The 22,542-nt window shown below is 49.5% G+C and overlaps 2 long non-coding RNA genes across 2 annotated transcripts; one reads left to right on the top strand and one right to left on the bottom strand.

The window, feature by feature from the left end:
• Positions 1-5,922: 5,922 nt before the first annotated feature.
• Positions 5,923-8,988, bottom strand: LOC140845566 (uncharacterized). Its single transcript, XR_012124408.1, has 2 exons — positions 8,479-8,988; positions 5,923-8,154 (listed from the first exon to the last, which is right to left on the bottom strand). It is a non-coding gene; the product is annotated as an uncharacterized lncRNA (long non-coding RNA).
• A 7,195-nt stretch (positions 8,989-16,183) lies between these two features.
• On the top strand, positions 16,184-22,229 carry LOC108403524 (uncharacterized). Its single transcript, XR_005061434.2, has 4 exons — positions 16,184-17,508; positions 18,202-18,341; positions 18,460-18,589; positions 19,632-22,229. It is a non-coding gene; the product is annotated as an uncharacterized lncRNA (long non-coding RNA).
• Positions 22,230-22,542: the final 313 nt, after the last annotated feature.

Below are 22,542 nucleotides of genomic sequence, written 5' to 3'. Positions count from 1 at the left end.
GTGGGCATGCCCAAGAAGCATATCTGAAACAGAATTCTTTTTTTTTTAAATTAAAGTATCATTGATATACAATCTTACATTGGTTTCAAATATACAGCACAGTGGTTCAACAGTTACCATATTATTAAATCCTTACCCCCTCTAGTGTGGACACTACCTATCAATGTAGTAACATGTTACAGAATCATTAACTGTATTCTCCATGCTGTACTACGTCCCTGTGACCAATTTAATATTGTGATTGCAGATTATTGTGCCCCTTTATCCTCTCCCCCTCAGTTCCCCTAGCTCCTCCCCCTTGGTGCTAGTCCCTTCTCAGTGTCTGTGAGTCTACTGCTATGTTGTTCCTTCTGTTTTGTTTTGTTTTTATATGCCACAAATGAGTGATATCATTTTGTACTTGTCTTTCTCCACCTGGCTAATTTCACTGAGCATAATACCCTCTAGCTCCATCCCTATTGTAACAAATGGCAGGATTTCTTTTCTATTATTGGCTGAATAATATTCCATTGTGTATATGTACCACATCTTCATTATCCATTCATCTACTGATGGACATTTAGGTTGCTTCCATATCTTGACTACTGCAAATAGTGCAGTGATAAACATAGGGGTACATATGTCTTTTGAAATCAGGGGCTTCATTTTTTTCAGGTAAATTCCTAGGAGTGGAATTCCTGGGTCAAATGGTATTTTTATTTTTAGTTTTTTGAGGAACCTCCATACTGCTTTCCACAAGGGTTGCACCAATTTACATTCCCACCAACAGTGTAGGAGGGTTCCCCTTTCTCTGCATACTTGTTGGCACTTGTTATTTCTTGTCTTTTCGATGCTGGCCATCCTAACTGGTGTGAGGTAATATCTCATTGTGGCATTAATTTGCATTTCCCTGATGATTAGTGATGTGGAGCATCTTTTCATGTGTCTGTTGGCCGTTTATATTTCTTCTTTGGAGAAGTGTCTGTGAGATTAATATATTAATCAAGTATGAAATCAAATGTATAATCATACATGACTTGATTATTTTTCCTGTAATTCCTGATACATGATCAAGAATGGAACAAACAGGACCAGAACAGTTTCTGTGACCTAATTGCCCTTACTATTGTTTCAATACCATGTAAGACGTCGCGCCCCAGGAGACTCGAAACTGCCGAGGATTAAGTTTAGTTAGTTAATGATTGTGTACTAAGCCCCCCACACAGAATTTTATTGTTGACAACATTTATTTGCTCAATGAATGTGAAGGGTGCCCTCTCAGCACCACTCTTGAGCTGTTACGCCTCGAGTCCCCTGGCTGGTCCTTTCAGGTCTTCAATATCTCATCGTGTCTCCTCCCTTATCTGCGGGTCAACAGGGAGGCACCGACGTGTCTGTTCAGGTCCTCTGCCCATTTCTAATTGGATTATTTATTTTTTGGGTGTTGAGGTGTAAGAGTTCTTTATATATTTTGGATGTTAACCCCTTATCAGATGAGTCATTTATGAATATATTCTCCTATACTGTAGGATGGCTTCTTGTTCTGCTGATGGTGTCCTTTGCTGTATAGAAGCTTTTTAATTTGATGTAGTCCCACTTGTTCATTTTTTATTTTGTTTCCCTTGCCTGAGGAGATGTGTTCAGGAAAAAGTTGCTCATGCTTATATTCAAGAGATTCTTGTCTATGTTTTCTTCTAAGAGTTTTATGGTTTCATGACTTAATTCAGGTCTTTGATCCATTTCGAGTTTATTTTTGTGTATGGAGTTAGACAATAATCCAGTTTCATTCTCTTATATGCAGCTGTCCAGTTTTCCCAATACCAGTTGTTGCAGAGGCTGTCTTTTCCTCACTGTATATTTATGGCTCTTTTACCATATATTAATTGACCACATATGTGTGGGTTTATATTTGGGCTCTCTAGTCTGTTCCATTGGTCTATGGGTCTTGTTCTCTGTGCCAGTACCAAATTGTGAAACAGACTTCTTGACTCCACCACTTGCCCCAGATCAGCGCCTCCCCCATCTTCCCTATGGCACCCCTGCTGTTCTCCATTGGTGTAGTGGGTGGAAAATAGCCTCCCCCAAATCTATGTTCACCTGAAACCTCAGAATGTGGCCTTATTTGGAAATATGGCCTTTGTGATGTCATTAGCAAAGGACCCTGACATAATATCATACTGGATCTAGAGTGAGCTCTCAATCCAATGACAAGATATGTCCTAAGAGGAAGAAAGGACACGTGGAGACAGAGGCAGAAATTGGAGTGATGTAGCTACAAGCTGAGGAACACCAAAGATTGCCAGCAGCCACCAGCAGCCAGGAGAGAAGCAAGGGAGGATTGTCCCTACAACCTTCAGAGGGAGCACGGTCCTGCTGACACCTTGATTTTGGACTTCTGTTCTCCAGAACCATGCGATAATATACTTCTGTTGTTTTAAGCCATCGAGTTTGTGGTAATTTATTGCAGCAATGCTAGGAAATGAATACAGTTGGGTTCCCCAGAAGTCCACCCTGAGACACCCCAATCTGAGCACAAGTTGTTTACCTGGGAGGCAGTCACAGGAAGCCCTAGGGGAAGAGAGGGGGGACAGGAGAGGAAGGGCAGCCAGTAAAGAGTGTGCTTGTGAGCAGGTATACTGGGATATACTGGGATATCTTGGACTTAATCCCTGTGGAGACCTCTGAGTTATCTATGTGAGGGGTCAGGGAGCTGGGTTGTTTATCCACCGACTCCCAGTCTTCGGTGGTTGAGGTTATGCTAGCAGAACTTCCGGCTACCCCTGTGCAGGCTTGACTTCCCTCTACAGCCACCAGGCAAAGATTTGCAAGTGCTGGGGGGTATGAAGCCATTGGATTGATGGACAAGGCAGCCTCTCAATGGTCCCCAACGGTCCCCATGCTTCCCCTTGGGTATGGATGAGGCTCCATAACTTTCTTCTAACCACCAGAATGCGGCAAAGGGGTTGGGATGTCAACTATGAGATTAGGTTACAGAAAGGCTGTGGCTTCCATTTTAGATGGTCTCTCTCACTTTCCTTTCCACTGGCTTGGAGGCAACCCAGGGCCTGGTTGTAAGCTGCCCAGTGAAGAGCCATACAAGACAAGGAACTGAAGGGGGTGCCTGACCAACAGCCAGTGAGGGACTGAATCCCGTCAACAGATAGGGAGTCAGGAGCAGATCCTCCCCAGTCCAGCCTTCGGATGAGACCATGGTCCTGGCCACCATCTTGGTTGCCGCTCTGTGAGAGACCCTGAGCCAGAGACAGCTAGCTGAAGCAACTCCTGGATTTCTGACCCCCAGAAACTGTGAAATAATAAATGCACTAGGTTTGGGGGTAACTTGTTACATGGTGATAAATAACTGGAAATGCTGAGTGCCACAGGGACATGGAGGAGGGCACATAAACAGTGAATAATAAACCACCTATTGTATCACTTTAGACTCCCAACTCTCTCTTCTGTGTCATATCCAGTCCATTAACAAACACTGTCAAGTTCAACTGTAAATCTATCCTGAACTCATGTACCTCTCCCTGTCCCCCTGCACTGCCACCAGCTCATGTTAAGCTATCCTTGGCTCTCTCTATCATTAAGGCCTCCAAAAGGCATCTCCTTCCCACTAATATCCATCCAAGGGCTTTCAAATCATAAATCAGATGCTGTCACACAGTAGGTGCTCTGTAATGATGGCATGAATGCAGGGGTTAAGTGAGGCTAGACTGGGTCTCTTTCACAACCCTTCTGGCACCTGTACTGGGAAGAGAATTATATAAGGAGGGGATTGGGAGGCCACTAGTGCTGATCTTTCAACTTCTGGAGACAGCTCTCTGGCCTTACTTCTTCCTCTGTGCACGCCCTTAGCTAGTGCTGCCTGCCCATGTGTGGGACCAACACTCATTAGGCACTTACTATATGCCTCTGACTTCTAAGTACCAGACAGGCGTTATCTCATTTAAGCCCTGCAATGAGCCAGAGCAGTCCTGAGAATGGAGGACAATGAGGGAGGCATCATGATTCCTGATTTCAAACCATATCGCAAAGCTATAACCATCAAAACAGTATGATACTGGCATTTTAAAAAGACGGATAGACCAATGGAACAAAATTGAGAGCCCCGAAATAAACCCATGCATATCTGGTCAACTAATATTTGACAAGGGAGCTATGAATAGTCATTAGAGAAATGACAGTCACTTCAATAAATGGTGCTGGGAAAACTGGATATTCACCTGCAAGAAAAAAATGAAACTAGACCCCTCTCTTTCGCCACTCACAAATATGAACTTGAAATTGATTAAAGACTTGATTCTTGAAGTGGCTTTACAAGGTAGGTTTGTCATTGTCCCCATTGTACAGTCAAGGAAACTGAGGCACAGAGCAATAAAGCCACTGCCTAAGAGTGACTCAGCCAGTCCCAGGCAGGGCTGGGATTTGGACCCAGGCAGTTGCAACACTAGTGCTGGGGCCTTCACTGAGATTCACCTCATGTCCTACTTGTTCATTCTCATTTTCCACCAGATGGGCATTTTTGAGAGCCCAGAAACCTAAGCGGGTTTCCATCCCTTGGTTTTGTCCAGTAGGTAGTTCTGTCTTGTGCCAAAGAAAGGGCCATTCCCTGTCCTCAGGGAGGTCCCAGCCTAGCTGGGGAGACAAGGGCATCAATAAACTTAAATCCACAATGACATAGTCACCTACACCTGCATTGGGGGTACCTGACACTTGTTAATTCTGCCTGGGAGATTCTGGGAGGCTGAGAGGGATTCCAGGCATGTGGAGTGAGGCTGTGTCCACAGATGGAGGACCCTTGTTGTCTATCTTTGTGACCTGGGCCTGCAGAAGGTACTGAAACATACAAAGGCCAGGAGCAGGCAAATGGTCCAGGTCACATTGCTGAGGCTCGGCGGGCCTTTTGCACTGCCTCTCAGCACTTCCTGTATTCATTTTCTGTGGCTGCTGTAGTAAAGTGCCAAACTGGGGGAATTAAAACAACAGAAATTTATTCCCTCGCAGTCCTGGAGGCCAAACATCCAAGATCAAGGTGTCAGCAGGGCCAGGCTCCCTCCAGAAGCTCTCAGGGAGGGTCCTTCTTTGCTTCTTCCAGCTTCTGGCAATGGTAGCTGGCAGTCCTTGGCGTTCCCTGGCTTGTAGACACATCACTCCAGTCTCTGTCTCCATTGTCACACGGCCTTCTCTAAGTGTATTTGCATCCGTTTTTTTTTTTTTTTCAGAATGAATGTATAATCCAGTCACATTGGTTTAGGGTTCATCCCACTTCAGTAGAACCTCATCTGAACTGAACTCGTCTGCAAAAACCTTGTTTCCAAATAAGGTCACATTCTGAGGTATTGGGGGTTAGGGCTCTACATATCTTTAATAAACATCTATTTATTAATTTACAAGTCACACTATGATCCTCTTATAGACAGCCTCTTGTCCTCTCTTTCTGGGCTGCACAGGGACCCAGATAAATGTATCTACTCTTCCCTTTTTTATGTTGCTGTGCCACAGCCGCAATCTACATTCTGTTAACAAAAAACAAAGAAAAAGCCAAAAACGGTGACCCCGTCCTGAGCATTTTTACTAATCCAGAGAAATTCAATACCATCATCTGGGAACGCATTGGGCTGTAAGCACCAAAATACCTGAGCTGTAGTGGCTTAAACAAAAAGGTTGCTTTTCCCTCACCAAACAATCTGAGTTCCATATGTGGTGGAAGGCTAGATGGCTTCAGGGCCAGCACCACCCAGATTCCCCTGGTCACCTAGATGTCCTCTAGGTCACTTACTGTATGCTCCCCACAGCAATTTGCCATTTTTAATCCCCATTTTATAGGTGAAGCAACTGAGGTTCAGGTAATACGTGCCCACCCTGTTCTAGCCCCTCCCCCACCTCTGTCCCCCAACCCAGCTGACTTCTGCTGGGGTCTCATGGGTCAGAAGTTTGTCACTCAACCATCCCTAGAAGCCAGGCAGGCTGGAAGGCAAGCGCAGAACAGGGCACATTGCTGCTCAGTGAGCAAGTGCTATTTGCAAAGAAAACCAGAGTCAGTGTTGGAGGCAGCAAAGTGTGTCTCGTGTCTCCTCCAATTCTCCCTGCCTCTAAATCTAGGTCAGGTACATGAGTGCTCTCCAAGTGCTAGGTGTTTTGCTCTAGGTTCAATGTAAATTATACCTAAAACCAAACAGCAGCATTTATCCCATAGAATCCTCAATATCTTTGACAAACATGCTATTATCCCATCTGACAGATGAGAAAACACTCAGGTCCAGTAGGACCTCATTTTGTCATTCATTTATCAAATATTTATTGAGCACCTACTGTATGCCACGCCATGTGGGCACTGAGGATACATCAGTGAATAAAATGAGTACTACCCCCGAAGTATTAGCCCTCAGGAGCACTTTCATTCTAGTTGGGGAGGGTACCTGGAAATAATGCAAACAATATTCTTTCTGGAATAACAGTGTGGAACTAGGCACTGTTCTAAGGGCTGTTCACTAGGTCATCCCAATAACTGTACATGGTAGGTTTACCACCATCCCCATTTTATAAATAAGGGAACCGAGGCTCAGAGAAGTTAAGTAATCTGCCCAAGGTCACACAGCCAATAACTGAAGCCAGGATTTGTTCCAAAGCCTGAGCTCAGGTGAGTAGTATAATGTCAGGAAGCAGTAAGACAGGCCACTTGGGCTAAGGGGCAAGGAAATTTCCTTCTGTGGAGATGTCATATGAGCAGGGTCCTGAATAGGATGGAACTGTGGGAATATCCAGAAGGAACAGTCAATTTCTAGAAGGAAGCCCGGGGGTGCGAGCACATCACGTGTGGCTGGGGCTCAGGGAGGGCCCCCCACCCCCCATGTGGCTACAGGAACACTTCTAGGGGTTGTTGTACACACTTTGCATGTATGACTTCCTTTCAGGAACATAAAAGTCATGACATGGGTTTTCATCATTATCCTCATTTGACAGAAACCCAAGCTCTGCGCCAGAAAGGAGGTGGGGTCTGGATCTGACCCCAGGCAGTCATATTTCATTGCTCAACCCCAGGGGAAAGAGTACAGAGCAACTCCCTGCAGGCTGGGAGGGCTGCCTGGAGGAGGTGACTGTCTCCAGGACCTAGAGAGATTGGAGGGGTTTAAGGAGGGTGCTGCATGAAGACCCTCACTGAGCGTGGTGCAGGAATACTTTCCATCCTGGGGGCAGTTCTTCGAGAACACATTTCTGATTTCCAGGCACAGCTCTGCCCAAAGGGAAGACAGCTACAGGAGCTTCATTAGCACCTCAGAGGCTCTAGCCGCCCCGGGGGGATGAAAAGAGCCCCAAGAAGGAAGCCATCCTAATTTTGGCACACCTGGCAGGGGGCACAGGACCACTGAAAAGGAAGCAGCTGGGGCCGGCTAGGCAGATCCCTTCATTGTTTCAGCTGATCTGCCGTCAGGGCTTCAAATGCAAAACCAGAGTAAGGGGGAGGAGGGGTGCCACTGGCCTCTGCTCCTCCTTTAATAGACCAAAGGACCCTGGCGGCTTAGCTTTTTTTCCTAATTTAAAGATATTTTCAGGCATTTGGGAGCTCCCCTATGGTGAAGCAGGAGGTTGGAAGAGGGGGGGAGGTTGAAACAGTTATCATGTTTGTCCAGGCAGGATGGGGGAGTAGGCAAAGAGGAGGGGGTCTGACGGAGGCTTGGGGTCAAGGGTGGGATCCTTGAGGGAGAAAGAGGGCAATACTGTGTTCTCGGTTCTCTTCTGCCTCAGTTTCCCATTTCTGGAATCTCATCTTGCCTTCCACAAGGTAGGACCCGTGCAGATGTACCCAAATCTCCTCCTCTGCTAAGGGAAGTGGGGGGCTCTCTGGGGCCTAGCCTGGAGGCCTTGAGTTGGGAGTCAGTGGGGTTCTTGTCCCTTGCCGGCCACAGGGAAGCAAAGCGGGGTTGGAGGCTGACCTTTGCCCGGGGGAAGCCTGATGGGGACGGGATGGGGCGGTTTCCTTCACAGTCTGACACCCCCGGTGCTGGGTGCGAAGGAGGGTGGGGAGCCAGGACAATGCGGTGCGGATGCCCCCACGTCCGGTGGTGGGGTCCCTTGGCCCGTGTCCACGGGGGTGGGGGAAGGCGCTGGAACTAGGAGATCCGGGCCGGAGGACAGGGTGTAGCCTTGGGCCTCCTGACAGCTGGGGGACTGGGGGGGTCCATTCCTTCCTGTCCAAGTTTCTTCCCTCGCTGCGTTTTTCTCCCCCACCCCGCCACCCCGTTTCCTCCTCCTCCTCCTGCCCCGCCCCCTCCCAGCTCCCCTGCCTCCCGCGGAGCCTCCCCGCGCACCCGGCTCTCCCCCACCACCCCCGCGGCTCCCAGCCGACCGCCCTCCCCTCCCTCTCCCGCGCCTGCCCGCCCTCCCCCCTCCGACTGGCTCCTGCCTCCCCTGCGTTCTCCCAGCCGCCCAGCCCCCCTTCCCCCCTCCGTCTCTCTCTCCCCTTCCTCCCTGCATCCCGGCCTCTCTCCCCACCTTCCCCAGCACGAGAGGAGGCCGCTCCCGCCTCCAGCCCCCTCCCCGTCGCGGGGCTGGGCTGCGCGCTCTCCCTGGGGCCGCCGCCATCTTGCAGGATGCAGGGGAGGGAGCCGCGAGCGAACCGGGGAAACAATGCATCTTTTATGAAGCCTCCCCCCAAGCCCCGCCCGCCTGGAGATCTGACGGTTCCTCGGCATTGATTTCCCTCGGCAGGGAGGGGCCTCTAGCACCGAAGGGCGGGGGCGTCCCCCATCCCGGGGCTTGTGGGGAGTCACTGCGCTCCGCCGGAGTTCCCCACCCCCGATCCCGGGGCTCCTGGCCGTGGAGGACGCCGTGGGGCTGGGGCGCTGGTTCTCTGAAGCGGGGGCCCCGCACGTGGCGTCCTAGCAACTCCTGGGCGTCCCTCCTAGGCCTTGGCCACAAAGGGCGCAGGAGACCCTCGGGTGCCCCTGGGGTCCGCTCTGTGCGGCCCTGCCCCCCGGGACACGTGTCTCCCCACCCACCCCACAGTGCCTCCCCCCCTCCCTGTCTCGTCTCTATCCCTTTTGCACTAACGTCTTGCCACCTCACTCCCATCTTTTCCAGCTCCTGCCTCCCCACCTTTCCCCGGCCACCTCCTCTTCCCTGCCGACTGCTCCCTCCCCAAAAGCCCCCTTCCCGGCGTGCTACAGGCCCGCTGGCAGGCGGCTCCGCAGCTCTTTCCGGGGGCGTCGGGTTTGCAGCCAGGAGAGATGCCGGAGCGTTCCAGGGATGGGGGGAGGATTATGCACACATAAATCTGGGATAATGATGGTGGTGCTAATGGGGCTGGCAGCCGCAGCTCCCTAGCACGCGCCCCCCACCCCACCCCGTACTCACTCAAAGATCAACCAGAGCTTCTCAGCTCTCCTGAGGGTCCATAGATCCTTGTCATTTCTCTGAATGGGCCCCGCTGGGTATACAGGGGACAAGTCGTCCATGCTCTGGGTCTCAATTCAATTTGCAGCTTGCCACTTGTCTGCTCTGCGGCCCAAGTAGAGGCCACCATAAGCACAGGTGGATTTTCCCTGGCTGCAGGCTTCCTCTCCCTATTATCCCCCCACCGAGGTGGATCCCCACATCTCTAAGTTACCGGAGGCCACACCACCCACACAACATGACATCTTTCAAGTCAAACTTGGGTTTCTTGCCCTTTCCCCATTTCTTAGCTGTGTGACCTGGGCAAATCCTTTAACCTCTCTGGGATGCAATTTTCTCTAAATTGAGGGTGATAATAAGCACTTAAAACAGAGCCTGAATTCACTGTTTCTATAGCCCCCACTCTGGTCCTGCTTCCATCGTAGCTCCCGTGGATTACTGGGTCGTGTCTGTTCTGAACTCCCTGCTTCTGCCCTACCGCCATCAGTCCTTACAGCTGCCCAGAGGGGTCATTGAAAAGACAAGGAAGTTCATGTTGTCCTTCTGTTTCGACTGCTGCAGTCCATCCCCAGGGCTCTTAGATTATAGGCAAATCCTTCACTCAGCCTCCTCTGGATGCCGCCCCCTATTGCTTCACTTCAGCTCCACTGAGCTTTTGTACTGGCTGTTCCCCACCCCTGGAACACCCTTCCCCCTAGATCTCACGTGGCCCACTCTGCCTCCTTCCTCAAGTCCCTAACTCCATGTCACCTCCTACACGGGACCTTCCCGACCACCCTTTCTAACCACCACCTTTCCAGCACTTCCACCCTCTGATATTGCCTTGTTAATATGGTTTCATGTTTATAGTCTTGTCTCACCTCTCCCCACTGGACCAGCCTCTTTCTAGACCTTGACACTTGTTCCCAGTGGGTCCCACAATATCTGGCATCTATCAGATTTTCAAATTGGTGTTGAATAAGGGAATTAAGTTAGAATGTTGTAATTATATAAGGATATAACTGACATAAAGTCCTTGGCAAGTCACAGACATTCAAGAAACCAGGGTGTCTGCCTTCTTCATAAAGGTGGGGCCAGAAAAGAATAATCTGAGGCTATTTGCTTTTGTGCCCTCTCCCAGTCCAGAACCTGGGGATAACTTGGAGTAGGAAATATTCCCCCAGAAGGAGGTTATTTGCAATAGGTATATCTGACAAAGGACCCATATCCAGAATATATAAAGAGCTCTTATAAATCAATAAGAAATGGCAGACAACCAAATTTATAGATGATAGAAAACTTAGACAGCTAAATGGCCAATAAGTGCATGGAAAGATGTGCAATGTCATCAATGATCAGAGAAATGCAAATAAAACCACCATGAAATACCACAACACACCCATCAGAATGGCTAAAATAAAAAAGACTGATGGGGAGGGAGGGAGAAAAAAAAAAGACTGATGCTGGCAAGGATGTGGAACAACTGGAACTTTCATACACTGCTGGTGAGAATATAAAATGACAACCACTTTGGAAAACTGGCAGTATCTCCTAAAACTACACATACACCTGCCCTATGGGCCATCAGTTCTACTCCTGGGTATTTACCCAACAAAAATGTGAATTTGTGTTCCCTAAAAGACACATACAGTAATGTTTGTGACAGCTGTATTCATAAACAATCACTGCAAACAATTCAAATATCCATTAGCAGTAGAATAAATAAGCAAATAGTGGTATATCCCGGCCATGGAATATTACACAACAAAGAAAAGGGATAGTCTACTAAAACTTGTGGTGACTAGGATGATTCCTTTGAGCTTAAATGTAATTCCAAAGACACCAGACACAGAAGAGGACATGTGGTCCAGTTCCATTTATTCAAAGTTCAGGGACAGGCAAAAGTCACATATGGTGACAAAGTCAGACTGGGGGCTACTGACTTCCAGAAAAGGGCACGAGGGAGCTTTGTGAAGGGATGAACACATTTTCTCTTGATCTGGGTGGTGGATGCACAGGTATACACATGTAAAAATTCATCAAGCTGGAAATGAAGATCAGCAGAAGTTATACCTCATTCAGATAAAAAGCTGCAGGGGGGGAAGGAAACAGAAAAGGAAATGCCTCTTAGAGCTCTGTGTGACCCATATGCTGTGTGAATCCTGACACCCCCCTCCTCAGAGGTTTTGTGGCAATCTTCCAGGGTAGATGGAAGTTGCAAAACTGAAACAGTTGCCCCAGATTCAGGAGGGAGGTCTAAAGAGGGAGGCCTCTCCCCACATCTCTGGGGTGTGGGTGGTCCAGTCTGAGGGGAAGGGATGTTCTTGAGGTCTTCCTACCCCTTGATCCCCTTCCAGCCCAAGCTGTGGGCCCAGCCAACTCCTGTACCAGAAAATGCGAGTGAGTCTGGTTGCTATGGCAACAGGGCTTCCAGGCCCCCAGGAACCCGCTGCTCTGCCTCATCACATGGGGAGTTTTTCCCCCTTAAAAATTAAATGGGAATTGGAGGAGAGAGGACCCCCCCCTTTCTTCCGATCTTGAAGGATGTGCTTGCCCGGCTCCAGCTTTACCCCAAGTCCCTGGTTTGGAGAGGACCGTCTGAGAGGAATCCAGACAGCAGCTGAGGATGGAGAGGGAAAGAGGACCTGCCCCTGGGGTATGCCAGCCCACCTAGGTTCCCAAAAAAAGCCCACGAAAACAGTCTTTCTCGAGCTCCGACTTTTCCTGTTTGTTCATTTGTTTCTTCCATGGGAGACATGGGCTGACGGGTAGAAAGAGCACGGTGTTTTGAGTCCAAAGGAAAGGAAAGTCAATGATCTGGCAGCCTGGCTGTGTGGTCTTGCCTCATTCCTCACCTTCTCTGGTTTCATAGACAATAATAGTTTCTATGTTACAGTGTTATTGTGAGGATTTACATGAATTAAGTCAAAAAAGCACAACAACTTCTGATACACAGTTGTCACTCAGTACAACTGTTACTGTTCTTAGGTGCCCGTACCCATCACTTGGATGTGTAATCATGTGTGGGCCTCACAGCAACTTTGTGAGGTAACCATTATCATACCCATTTAATAAATTCGGTAACTGAGCCTCAAGTGCCCCTTGCAGGTAAGGGCATTTTCCAGTCTCCCAGGAATCCTGGACCCTTGAACCAGCCGAGTCCGAAGCTCAGCTGCAAAATGGGCTGGTGGCTCCCCAGGGAGGGTCAGGGAGACTGCCTGAGCCTGTCCTCTGTCTCCTGGCTTCCTGCTTCTTGTGTGTGTTCAGTGAGTCACAGCTGCTGCAGGGCTAGTGCGTCCTGAGGTCACAAGCACCTCCTGATCCTGCCCCTCCCTCTTTTACATTCCACAGGGGATGCAGGAAATCCCTCCTTGGGGCAAAAATATCCAGATATTACAGATGAGCCCTCCTAACCTCTATCGCAGCTCCCTCATTAAAGCACCCGCTGTTGTGTCTCTTTGGGGTATATTCTTATGGATCTTTCTCTGAACATTTATATATGCCTATTCCCACCTACATAAATGTAGTACTGATTTGTGTGATGTGTTAATTTGGGTTCCCTCAAAAACATAGACCCTGAGACAAGCAAGGATGTGGGGGCAGTCTGCTGTCCTGGGAAGTGATCCCGGGAAATAGCTGTAGGGGGTAGGGTAAGGGGAAAGGAAGGGCAGGTTGGGGTTCTCAAAGATGGCTGCCCCTTGGATTTATCCCATGGCACAAGCTCTTCTCATAATATGCTGATGCTTCTCCCAGAAGAGGGGACGTATGTGCTCTCTCTCCTTGAATCTGGGCAGAGCTTGTGACTGATGTGACCAATGGAGTAAAAAGGAAGTGATTCTGAGAGGTTTTAGAGGCTGGGTCATGAAAGGAAAGAAGGCTTCCACCTAGTTCTCTCTCTCTCAATCCTTGCCCTTGGAACCTGGCTGCCGTATTGTAAGGAAGCCCAGACCACGTGAGGGGACAAATGTGGGGGTTCCAGACAATACATAGGTCTTCAGCCAGCAGCCACCAGTCATGCACCGGGTGACTGACCCCTCAGAGGACTCCAGCCTCAGCCGTTGAGGCATCCATCTGAGGTCTCAGACATAGGGAAGCAGAGAGCAGCCCTTCCCCTTGGGCCCTGTCAGAATGCCTGACCCATAGAAATCTGAGAGGTCAAGAGTAGTTGTTAATCTAAGCCACCAAGGTTTGTGTAATTAAGCAGGATTAGGTAACTAACACAACAGGGAAAGTAGGAAGCCAACAGGTTGGGGTGTTAATGAGCAGGTGACCCTTGTGGGCACCTGGGGGTCAGTCCTGCTGGGGAGCTCTGGGACACTCAGAGGGTGGTTGTAGGTTGCACATCTCCGCGCTATCCCCTCCAGGTGAGGGAGGTGGGGCATACCCAGCGGCTCCCACCCCTCCCTGATTGAGGGCTGCTCCTGGGGGCACTAACTGCCTCCCCCGAAAAGCTGCCAAGGTGGGGATACAGCTACTAGGGGTGGGATGCTGGGAGCCTGTAGGGGAATTGTCTGCTAAAGCTTCAGGTGACCCCAGGACAATTGGCACAGCATTGACCACAGCTGCTACATATCTTTTTAACATTTTAACACATACTATTATCATACAGCCCACATTGGTCTGAAACTTGCTTTTGTCACTGTATTCGTTTCTTGGAGATGCTGCAACACAGTGCCAACAAGCTGGGTGGCTTAAAACAATAGAAATATATTTCTCCCAGTTCTGGAAGTCAGAATCTGAGATCAAGGGCCGGGCTCCTTCCAGAGCCTGTATGGGAGGATCCTTGCTTTCCTCTCCCAGCTTCTGATGGCTCCTTGCATTCCTTGGCCTTCTTCCCTGCCTATCTCCAACCTCCCCTCTCCCGACTCTTATAAGGACATTAGTCCTTGGATTTTGGACCTACCCTAAAATCCGGGATGATCTCATCTTGACATCCTTAACTAATTCCATCCTCAAAGAGCCTACTTCCAAATAAGGACAGAATCACCGGTCCTGGAGATTAGAACATGGGACACTGGATGTACTTTTTGGGGCAGGGGGGATGCAAATCAACCCCTTACAACCACAATAGGTATTTTGGTGCCTTTAACACCTCTTTTTTTTTTTTTTTGGTCTCATTTTCCATAAGGACCATAATTCATGTAATTCATTCCTGTGGCTAAACCTTAGATTGTTTCCGACTTTGTGTCCTTTTCAAAGTTGTTTGTACCGTCTTGTGAGGGAGAACAAATATTTCTCTAAAAGGGGTTCCCACAGTAGAATGGCTGGCTAGTTCTGAATTCCAGGTTAAGGAGGGTAGGATAAGCTACTTCCTCTGTGGCCTTCAAGATCCTTGAAGGTTTGGGGTGCTGGAGCAAACTGGGGGGCCTCCCTGCCTCTCTGGCTTCATATTCAGCCAGCAGGAGGAGCAGGTTTGAGGTGGAGGGAGGGAGGGGAGTGGGGTCAGCTGCAAACCCATCCTAAAAGCTGGTTACTTGCCTGAGCAGGATCACAGCTCCAGGGTGGTAATGGCCCCCAGCCTTCCAGATGAACAGACCTAAATCACCTATGAAACTTGCAGACTTCCCCCAGGGGGACACCTCACCAAAAAGGCTTCTTCCTTTAAGCTTTGCCTCTTATCACAAGGGTTATATTTAGGGAGGATTTAAAAATATTTAGCTCTTGATGCTCCACATCTCTAGTCATCAGAGAAATGCAAATTAAAACCACAATGAGATATCACCTCACACCAGTAAGGATGGCCAACGTCCAAGACAAACAACAACAAATGTTGGTGAGGATGTGGGGACAGGGGAACCCTCCTACACTGCTGGTGGGAATGTAAACTAGTTCAATCATTGTGGAAAGCAGTATGGAGGTTCCTCAAAAAACTCAAAATAGACATACCATTTGACCCAGGAATTCCACTTCTAGGAATTTACCCTAAGAATGCAGCAGCCCAATTTGAAAAAGACATATGCACCCCTATGTTTATCGTAGCACTATTTACAATAGCCAAGAAATGGAAGCAACCTAAGTGTCCATCAGTAGATGAATGGATAAAGAAGATGTGGTGCATATATACAATGGAATATTTTTCAGCCATAAGAAGAAAAAAAATCCTACCATTTGCAGCAACATGGATGGAGCTGGAGGGTATTATGCTCAGTGAATTAAGCCAGGCGGAAAAAGACAAGTATCAAATGATTTCACTCATCTGTGGAGTATAAGAACAAAGAAAAAACTGAAGGAATGAAACAGCAGCAGACTCACAGAACACAGGAATGGACTAAAAGTTACCAAAGGGAAAGGGACTGGGGAGGATGGGTGGAAAGGGAGGGATAAGGGGGGAAAAGGGGCATTACTATTAGCACACATAATGGGGGGTGGGAGGCATGGGGAGGGCTGTACAACACAGAGAAGACAAGTAGTGATTCTATAGCATCTTACTATGCTGATGGACAGTGACTGTAATGGGGTATGTGGGGGGACTTGATAATAGGGGGAGTCTAGTAACCATAATGTTCAAGTAATTGTACATTCATGACATAAAAAAAATATTTAGCTCTTTTTTTTTTCTTTTTGCAGGCGGAAAGCACACAGTGTGTACCAATAGACAATGAAGTTCGCCCACATTTCCAGCCTTGAGGAAATCACTGTTGTTCTTTCTGTGTTTATCCTTCTAGGGCAGGACTTTGGGGTCAAAGTCGAGCCCAAGTCCCAGCCTGATTGCAATAGGCTGTGTGACCTTGGGCAGGTTCATTCACCTTTCTGAGCTTCAGTTTCCTTATCTATAAATGGGGTGACCATAGTACTTGGCTTCATTGCTTGCTGGGAGGTGCTAATGCACAGGGGTTGATCAGTGTCAGTTCTTGTTATTGTTTATCAATGGTTTAGGTAGTTTTTCAAATCCCCATTCTGGCTTTCTAGAGATAACGGGATTTCAGCTCTTTCTGTGGTCAAAACAATTTCTGATCTTGCTCAACAGTCCTACAACCTCACAAGATTGTTCTCATTGCCATGCTTTTTGGAGGTCTTACGTCTGCTTATATCCTTTTCCCATTAGCACCCTCGAAACTTCAGGTTAATGTCTGAAGTCTTACTAGATGCCATGGACCATGCTAACCATGTGACAGACATCATTTTCTGTAACCATCATACTAACCATCCTAATAATGAGGTCAGCTAGTAGGTGGTGGTGGGGGGTGGGTGTTCTTCCCATCCCTTGCCTTCAGCACTGCTGGTTGGTCCCCGTGGAGTAATTCCCTGTGCCATTCTACATAACTGATCTCATTACTATTGTGTCTAAATTATGAGTTAACTGGCTGTAAGTAAGGGCTATAGCCATTAGTGCAATTCAGCACCACAGCATTGTACTGACCAGCCACCGGATGCCAGATCTGTTTTCTTTTTTTGAAACACTGAGTGAGTTGCATTTATTTGGGAATTTAGGTATGGCAATCCAAAGAGACGCAGATTGAGGTAGCACCCTAAATTGTCCTCCAAGCCGCAGACAAAGTTGAGGGGTTTTAAAGGTAAACAACGGAGGTTAACTCATTTGCATAAATTATTTTGAACATTTTGCGTTTGGAACCTGCAGACAAGTTTGCACACTATTCAGTGTCTGGTTGCACATCAGGCAAGTGTCCGTATAGGTCCATTACCAGCTGGTGCTCTGGGGAATGCAGTGTGGCACTCTTCTGACATGAGACGGCCGCCGCGTGCAGACCTCATTTCCTTAGTGGCTTCCTGGCTCCATTTTTGTTTCCTTTAGCCATGCTGACTCCATTTTTATTTGTTTGTCCCATGGCACACTAGGCTTGCACCTACCACAGCTTCTGGGACATGTATCTTATTCGACCAAACCACTCCCACAGCTGTATGGTGGTGCCTGGGCCTTGAGTTTTCTGGGGGTTCACTGCCCATCCTCTCCCTCACAGATGTTCCAGCAAAGCCTGCAGAGTGTCCTACAAGGCTTGTGTGGGTGACGGCAAGCCCGATCCATTTCTGCACCCTTCCTCCACAATCTTAAGAGTGTATAGAGAGGCCTGAACTGGGCGCAGTCATGTATATGGTCCAGATGGTCTCAGCACATCTCATGGCTGTGCCCTTGGGGCAGCTTCCGGGAGCAGGACAGCAAGCAGGATGCACATCCTAAGGACATGGGAGCAGGTGAGAAGCCCCTGATTGCCGAGGTCCAGCTCACGGGTTCACCAGGGGTCGTGCCTACTCGAGGACCTCCCCCAGCAGAGGCTCAGGGCTTGGACTCTGGGCAGCTCCATCAGCTGGCATCAACCCAGGCCAAGACTGAGGGAGTCCAGGGGCAGCAAAAGCTGCTGGCATTCTGACAGCCACGAGGGCTCCTGAAGGATGGGTTGCACCAAGGGATCCCTCTCGGTAGAAAGCCACGCAGGACTGGGGGATGGGTGCCACAGGTAAAACGCCTCCTATGCTTTTCTATGTGGCCACCTTCACATTTTGGGCTCCACTGGGTTGCTGCAGCTTCTCAATTGCTCTCCAGAGCACTCATGGCTGTTTTCATCAGCGCCTGATCGTTAAATCATTGTTTCAGTGGAGGTCTTAGCGACTTCCTAGTCCACCGTCTGCTGATGTCACTCTCCTAAATTTTCTTTATAAGAGACAAAGATGGTCCATGGGGAACACATTTAGTTGGGCTGCATTCAGGGAGCTAGCCCAGCAGGGGCACGCCAGGACCCAAGGAAAACTAGCTCATTTCCACTCTCTTCTCCAAAGGCACCTGATAACTGTCTTTGATGCTAAAGTTCGGTTAAGGAAGCACTCAGAGGACAGAAGTTGCAGGCAATGACAGAAGGTAGAGTGATTTTTTTATTTTCCTGCTTACAGAAGAAGATAAATTCCTGGGCCCTGATCCATTTAGACTGGAGTCAACTCATTAAAGGTGTTGGAAATGTCTCTTGGTTGCTCAGGATTTGGATCACAGACCTTTCTCAGGAGCTGTGGGTGTGTCAGCCGTCACACTGAAGGTCAGTGCCAGCCCTACGCCCCCAGCGGGGGGGCTTTGGGAGGAGGTATTGGCATAGACCTGCGGAGTCATCTTCCATGGGTAAGGCATATGCTTGTATGAATTGATTTATGTCGTAGGGAATGGAGGCCCAAGGAGCATCAGAGGCTCCCAGACATGTCTGCTGGAGATCAGAAGGCTGAGGATCCTCTGATGAACTCCCCCCAGAGGCACCAGCCCCTCTGGGTTGCTTGAGACCAGGAAGCGAAGGTGACTCATGGTTGCAGTGACCTGAAATGTCTAGACTCGTGGGACTAGTGTTTGCAGACGTCTCGGCTGAAGGGCTTTCCTCTTCTTTCATGGAGGCAGTTTTGTTTGGTGCTTCTAGTGATGGACTGGGTTGAGGGGGTCGCTGCTGTTTCCTCCTTTGGACACGCTGGTTCTTGCACCAAGTCTGGGGAGGGAGGGGGTGATCAGGAGAATAAAGGGGCATGGGTTCCAAGGGGGGCCCTCCTATTCCTCAGGAACGATCAGGAGAATAAAGGGGCATGGGTCCCAAGGGGGGCCCTCCTATTCCTCAGGAACCAGGTTGCTTGATGTGAGAAAGCTTGTCTTGCATCTCTCCCTATTTGTCTAAACAAGGGAATTTCTTTCTATCCTCTGCTGTCCTGGGCTCCAGAGGGCAGAGGGAGTGTGCGATTGTGTCTGTAACGTGTAGGATAGAACAGATGGGGAGGTGTCAAGAAAAGGTATTGGTGAGCTCTGGGTTTTCAAACAGAGGATTCTGGAGTCTGAGAACGTGAAGTGCGGGGTCTAACATGCGGTTCTTATGCACTGAATACTCTGTGGACCTTCGGTGCAAGGTTCTAGATGACTATGAATGTCCTGATTCAGCAGAAGCTAGAAATAAACAGGAACAGCCCCAAAGGGGAGTGCCTGAGATCCAACCCCCAAGGGGTCCTGTGTAGCGTTGTGGGTGTGGAGTCAGAAGGTGTGGGTTCAAATTCTAGCTCTTGTGTTTATTATCCTAGGAAGACAGTTCCTCTCTGGGAGCTTAGGATTCCTCAATAAAGTGGTGGTCATGAGAATAAAAATATGAAGTACTTAACATCTGCCCTGGCATATAGCAATGACTCAATAAGTAGGAACTGCCTGCTGATGAAAAGTGTGGGAGGCTCTGGGTGAGGTGTGCTACCTAGAGATACGTTCAGGGGCACACCTTTATTACGGATTCATCCAGACGGGTAACTGAGATCAGTTCATTCATGGTGATCCGACCTGGGTTCATGGTCTCTTCGAATATATCTTTCAGGGCGTGAACCTGTTCCAGAGTGAAGCTTGTATGGCTCCGGCGAGCACACCTTGGCTTTTCTGCCATAGTCTCCTTCCGTGACCGCTGTGTGTTCTCTGAGCTGCTGAACTCAGCCTATGTCTGGATGCCAGATCTTATACTTCTCAAGACAAGATTAATGTGATCCTTGTCTTCCTGGAGCTTGAAGACCTCCTGGGTCACATGCTCTTGTTGATACATGGACTTTGTGATGTGCACTTTGGTGCACAGTTTTCCCTTGCATTTCGATACTCGGTTGAGTTCCAGATGGTTAAAGGTGCCAGAAAAATGACAGGGGAACAGTCAATACGCTGGTGTCATTGGTGTTGTCTTGTCTGGGAGTTGGAGCCAGTTAGTGGGCGGGGGGAAAACAAAGGAAACTGTTAAGTCCAGAAAGTTTAAGGGGCCTAAGCTCTGGCCCTCAAATCCCTGGATTTGAATCTCAGATTCATCATTTACTGGTGTCGTGACCTTGAACAAGCTCCCTCCTTTCTTCATGCCTCAGTTTCTCCATCTACAGAGCAGACTTCATGATAACCTCCTAAATCTATGCTGAGAACTCAGAAGCTATATAAAGCTTTAGACAGCTACTGGCACAGAGCAAGCACTTAATAAATGATAGTGACTATTGCCATTTACCCTGTGGGCTCTCCGGGGAGCAGTGGGACCGAGGTCCAGATTCTGAACTTGCAGGGCTGGTGTGGAGGAGTACGAGGGAGTGGAGACCCCAGCCCCAGCTTTAGAGGGGCTGCCGAGTGCAGGGTAGAGGCGGTGGGGGAAGGGCCCCGGCTCACTCCAGCAAGGCCGTTAATTACCTCTCAGGGTCACGGGTATTAAGGAGCCTCCAAGAGGGGATCTTCGCCCGGCCCTCTGTATATTGATCTCATCTAATCTCTCAGCAGGCGGACCCATCGCTAAATCCTCTTTAACTCATTACCTGCCCTTTCTGGGCAAGGCGGCCCCAGGCAGGGCTTACTTAGCTCGCAGCAAAAGAGGCCTGGGAAGCTGGAGCACTTTGAGGAGCATCTGGGCACCCCACCCCACAATGGAGGATGGACAGGGCGATGTGTACGTGGGGGTGACGTCCCCGAGGAGGGCAAGCGGCGGCTGCTTCCCCTCTGCCTGCCACCGTGTGCCAGGACACCATCCATTTCTCTCCCCTGTCTGGGGGTCCACTGTCGCGGCTACAGACCCTGAGTGAGAGCCTCCCTCTGGTTGGCCGTGGCCTCCCGCCGTCCCCAGCATCCCCACTGGCGCCCAGGGGAGGATTTAGGAGCTGGCCCTAGGCCCCCGCACTGCTTTGCTGCTTTGCCACTGTCCTTAAAGAAACCAGAGCTGCGGGGGTGTACCGCCTGGCCCCGGCCACCCTGCTCAGGCTGGGTCCACGGAGGGCAGCTGGGCTTCACTGGAGTCACCGGTGCTCTTTGGGCCCCTGCATGATGTGGATTGCTCAGGGGGCCCTTCAGTTCCCAGCTTTGAAGTGAGCTCTGGTTTGGGTGATGGAGAAACCAGGGGCCCTGGGACATGTGGGCAGCCCATGGAGGACACAGAGGTTGCCTTGGAGAGGCAGCTTGCTGGCATTTTTTAAAGTTCTGGCGACAGCAGCCTGGGCTCGAATCCTGCCTCCACCACTTTCTGCTGGGAGAACCCGAGCAAGTGACATTGCCTTTTGGAGCCTGTTTTCTCACCCATCACCTGTCACCTCCTCTGCCTGGATCAAGAACTGAGTGAGTGAAATGGTTCTGAGGGAATGTCCTGGCCAAAAGACAATCAATACATGAAGGACAGTGAGGGGTGGCAGCAGGCCCCCACCTTCTGGAGGTCCAGGGTTGCAGGCTGAAGTTGACACGACCACTTGCTCTTGCCCAGGCAGCTGGATGGCACGGGTGCAGGGTGAATCTCTGTGAGGGCAGGGGTGCCTGTTGGTCCAGGGGTGGAGCTGCCTAGTGCACATCTCCCTCCCCAGAATGCACGAGGGAGCTCTGGGGGCTGAGTTCAGGGTCTCACACAGGTGTGTCCTTACCTGTGCCTCAGTGTTGGGGCATCCCTGGCACACACCTGGGTCACACCTGGGGCATACCTAGAGCCTGCGTGGAGCACACCTTGCAGGCTTTCAGCCACTAGTCCATCGTGACCCTGCTCAACCAGCATCAGGCACCTGGGTGAAGTCACTTTTCCCAATAAAACTCCAAACCAGGAACCTGTAAATAGCTCAGTGTGCCAGGCACTGTCCTCAGTCCTTCACATTCATGAACTTCTTTAATTTTCACAACAGTCTGTAAGTGGGAGCCCATGCCTGCTGCCAGCCAAGAACTGTGCTTCCTGCCCACCTTGAGGGTCAGGTCACGTGACTAGTTCTAACCAATGAGCTGTGAGTGCAATTGACACGAATCTTTCCCAGGCTAACGCCTTCAATTGCCCGTGCATGACCTTCCAAAGCTCTTAGTTCATTCTGATGTGACAGCAAGCAATGTTCCAGAATGTTCCAGAATGTGCTCCACTGGAACTACGATGAGCAGAACCCCACCCCCAGTGACCCCAAACAGACCTGAAGTCTGAGCAAAAAATAAACCTTGTGATTTTCAGCCACTGAGATTTGGAGTTTCTTTGTTTCTGCAGCCCATCCTAACCATTAGAGTTACAACCCCATTTTACAGATGAGAAAACTGAGGCACAGGTTCCATCACTTGCCCTCAGTTGCTTAGCTAGCAAGTGACAGAGCCAGAGTCTGGGCGGTCTCACTCCAGGGTTTCTGCTGTCATTTCCAAGTGTCCCCTTGCGCAGAGTGAAGTCACCCTGGGGGGACTGGAGTCTATGGAAAATTTATAACCTGCAGTGGATTCTGGGTGAGGTTGGTTTCTGCTGTCCTGTTGTGACTGGTTGTGTGGGATGT

The sequence above is a fragment of the Manis javanica genome, chromosome 13 (assembly GCF_040802235.1).
Source record: "Manis javanica isolate MJ-LG chromosome 13, MJ_LKY, whole genome shotgun sequence".
Classification (NCBI taxonomy): Eukaryota; Metazoa; Chordata; class Mammalia; order Pholidota; family Manidae; genus Manis; species Manis javanica.
This window is presented reverse-complemented; position numbering and strand designations above follow the sequence as displayed.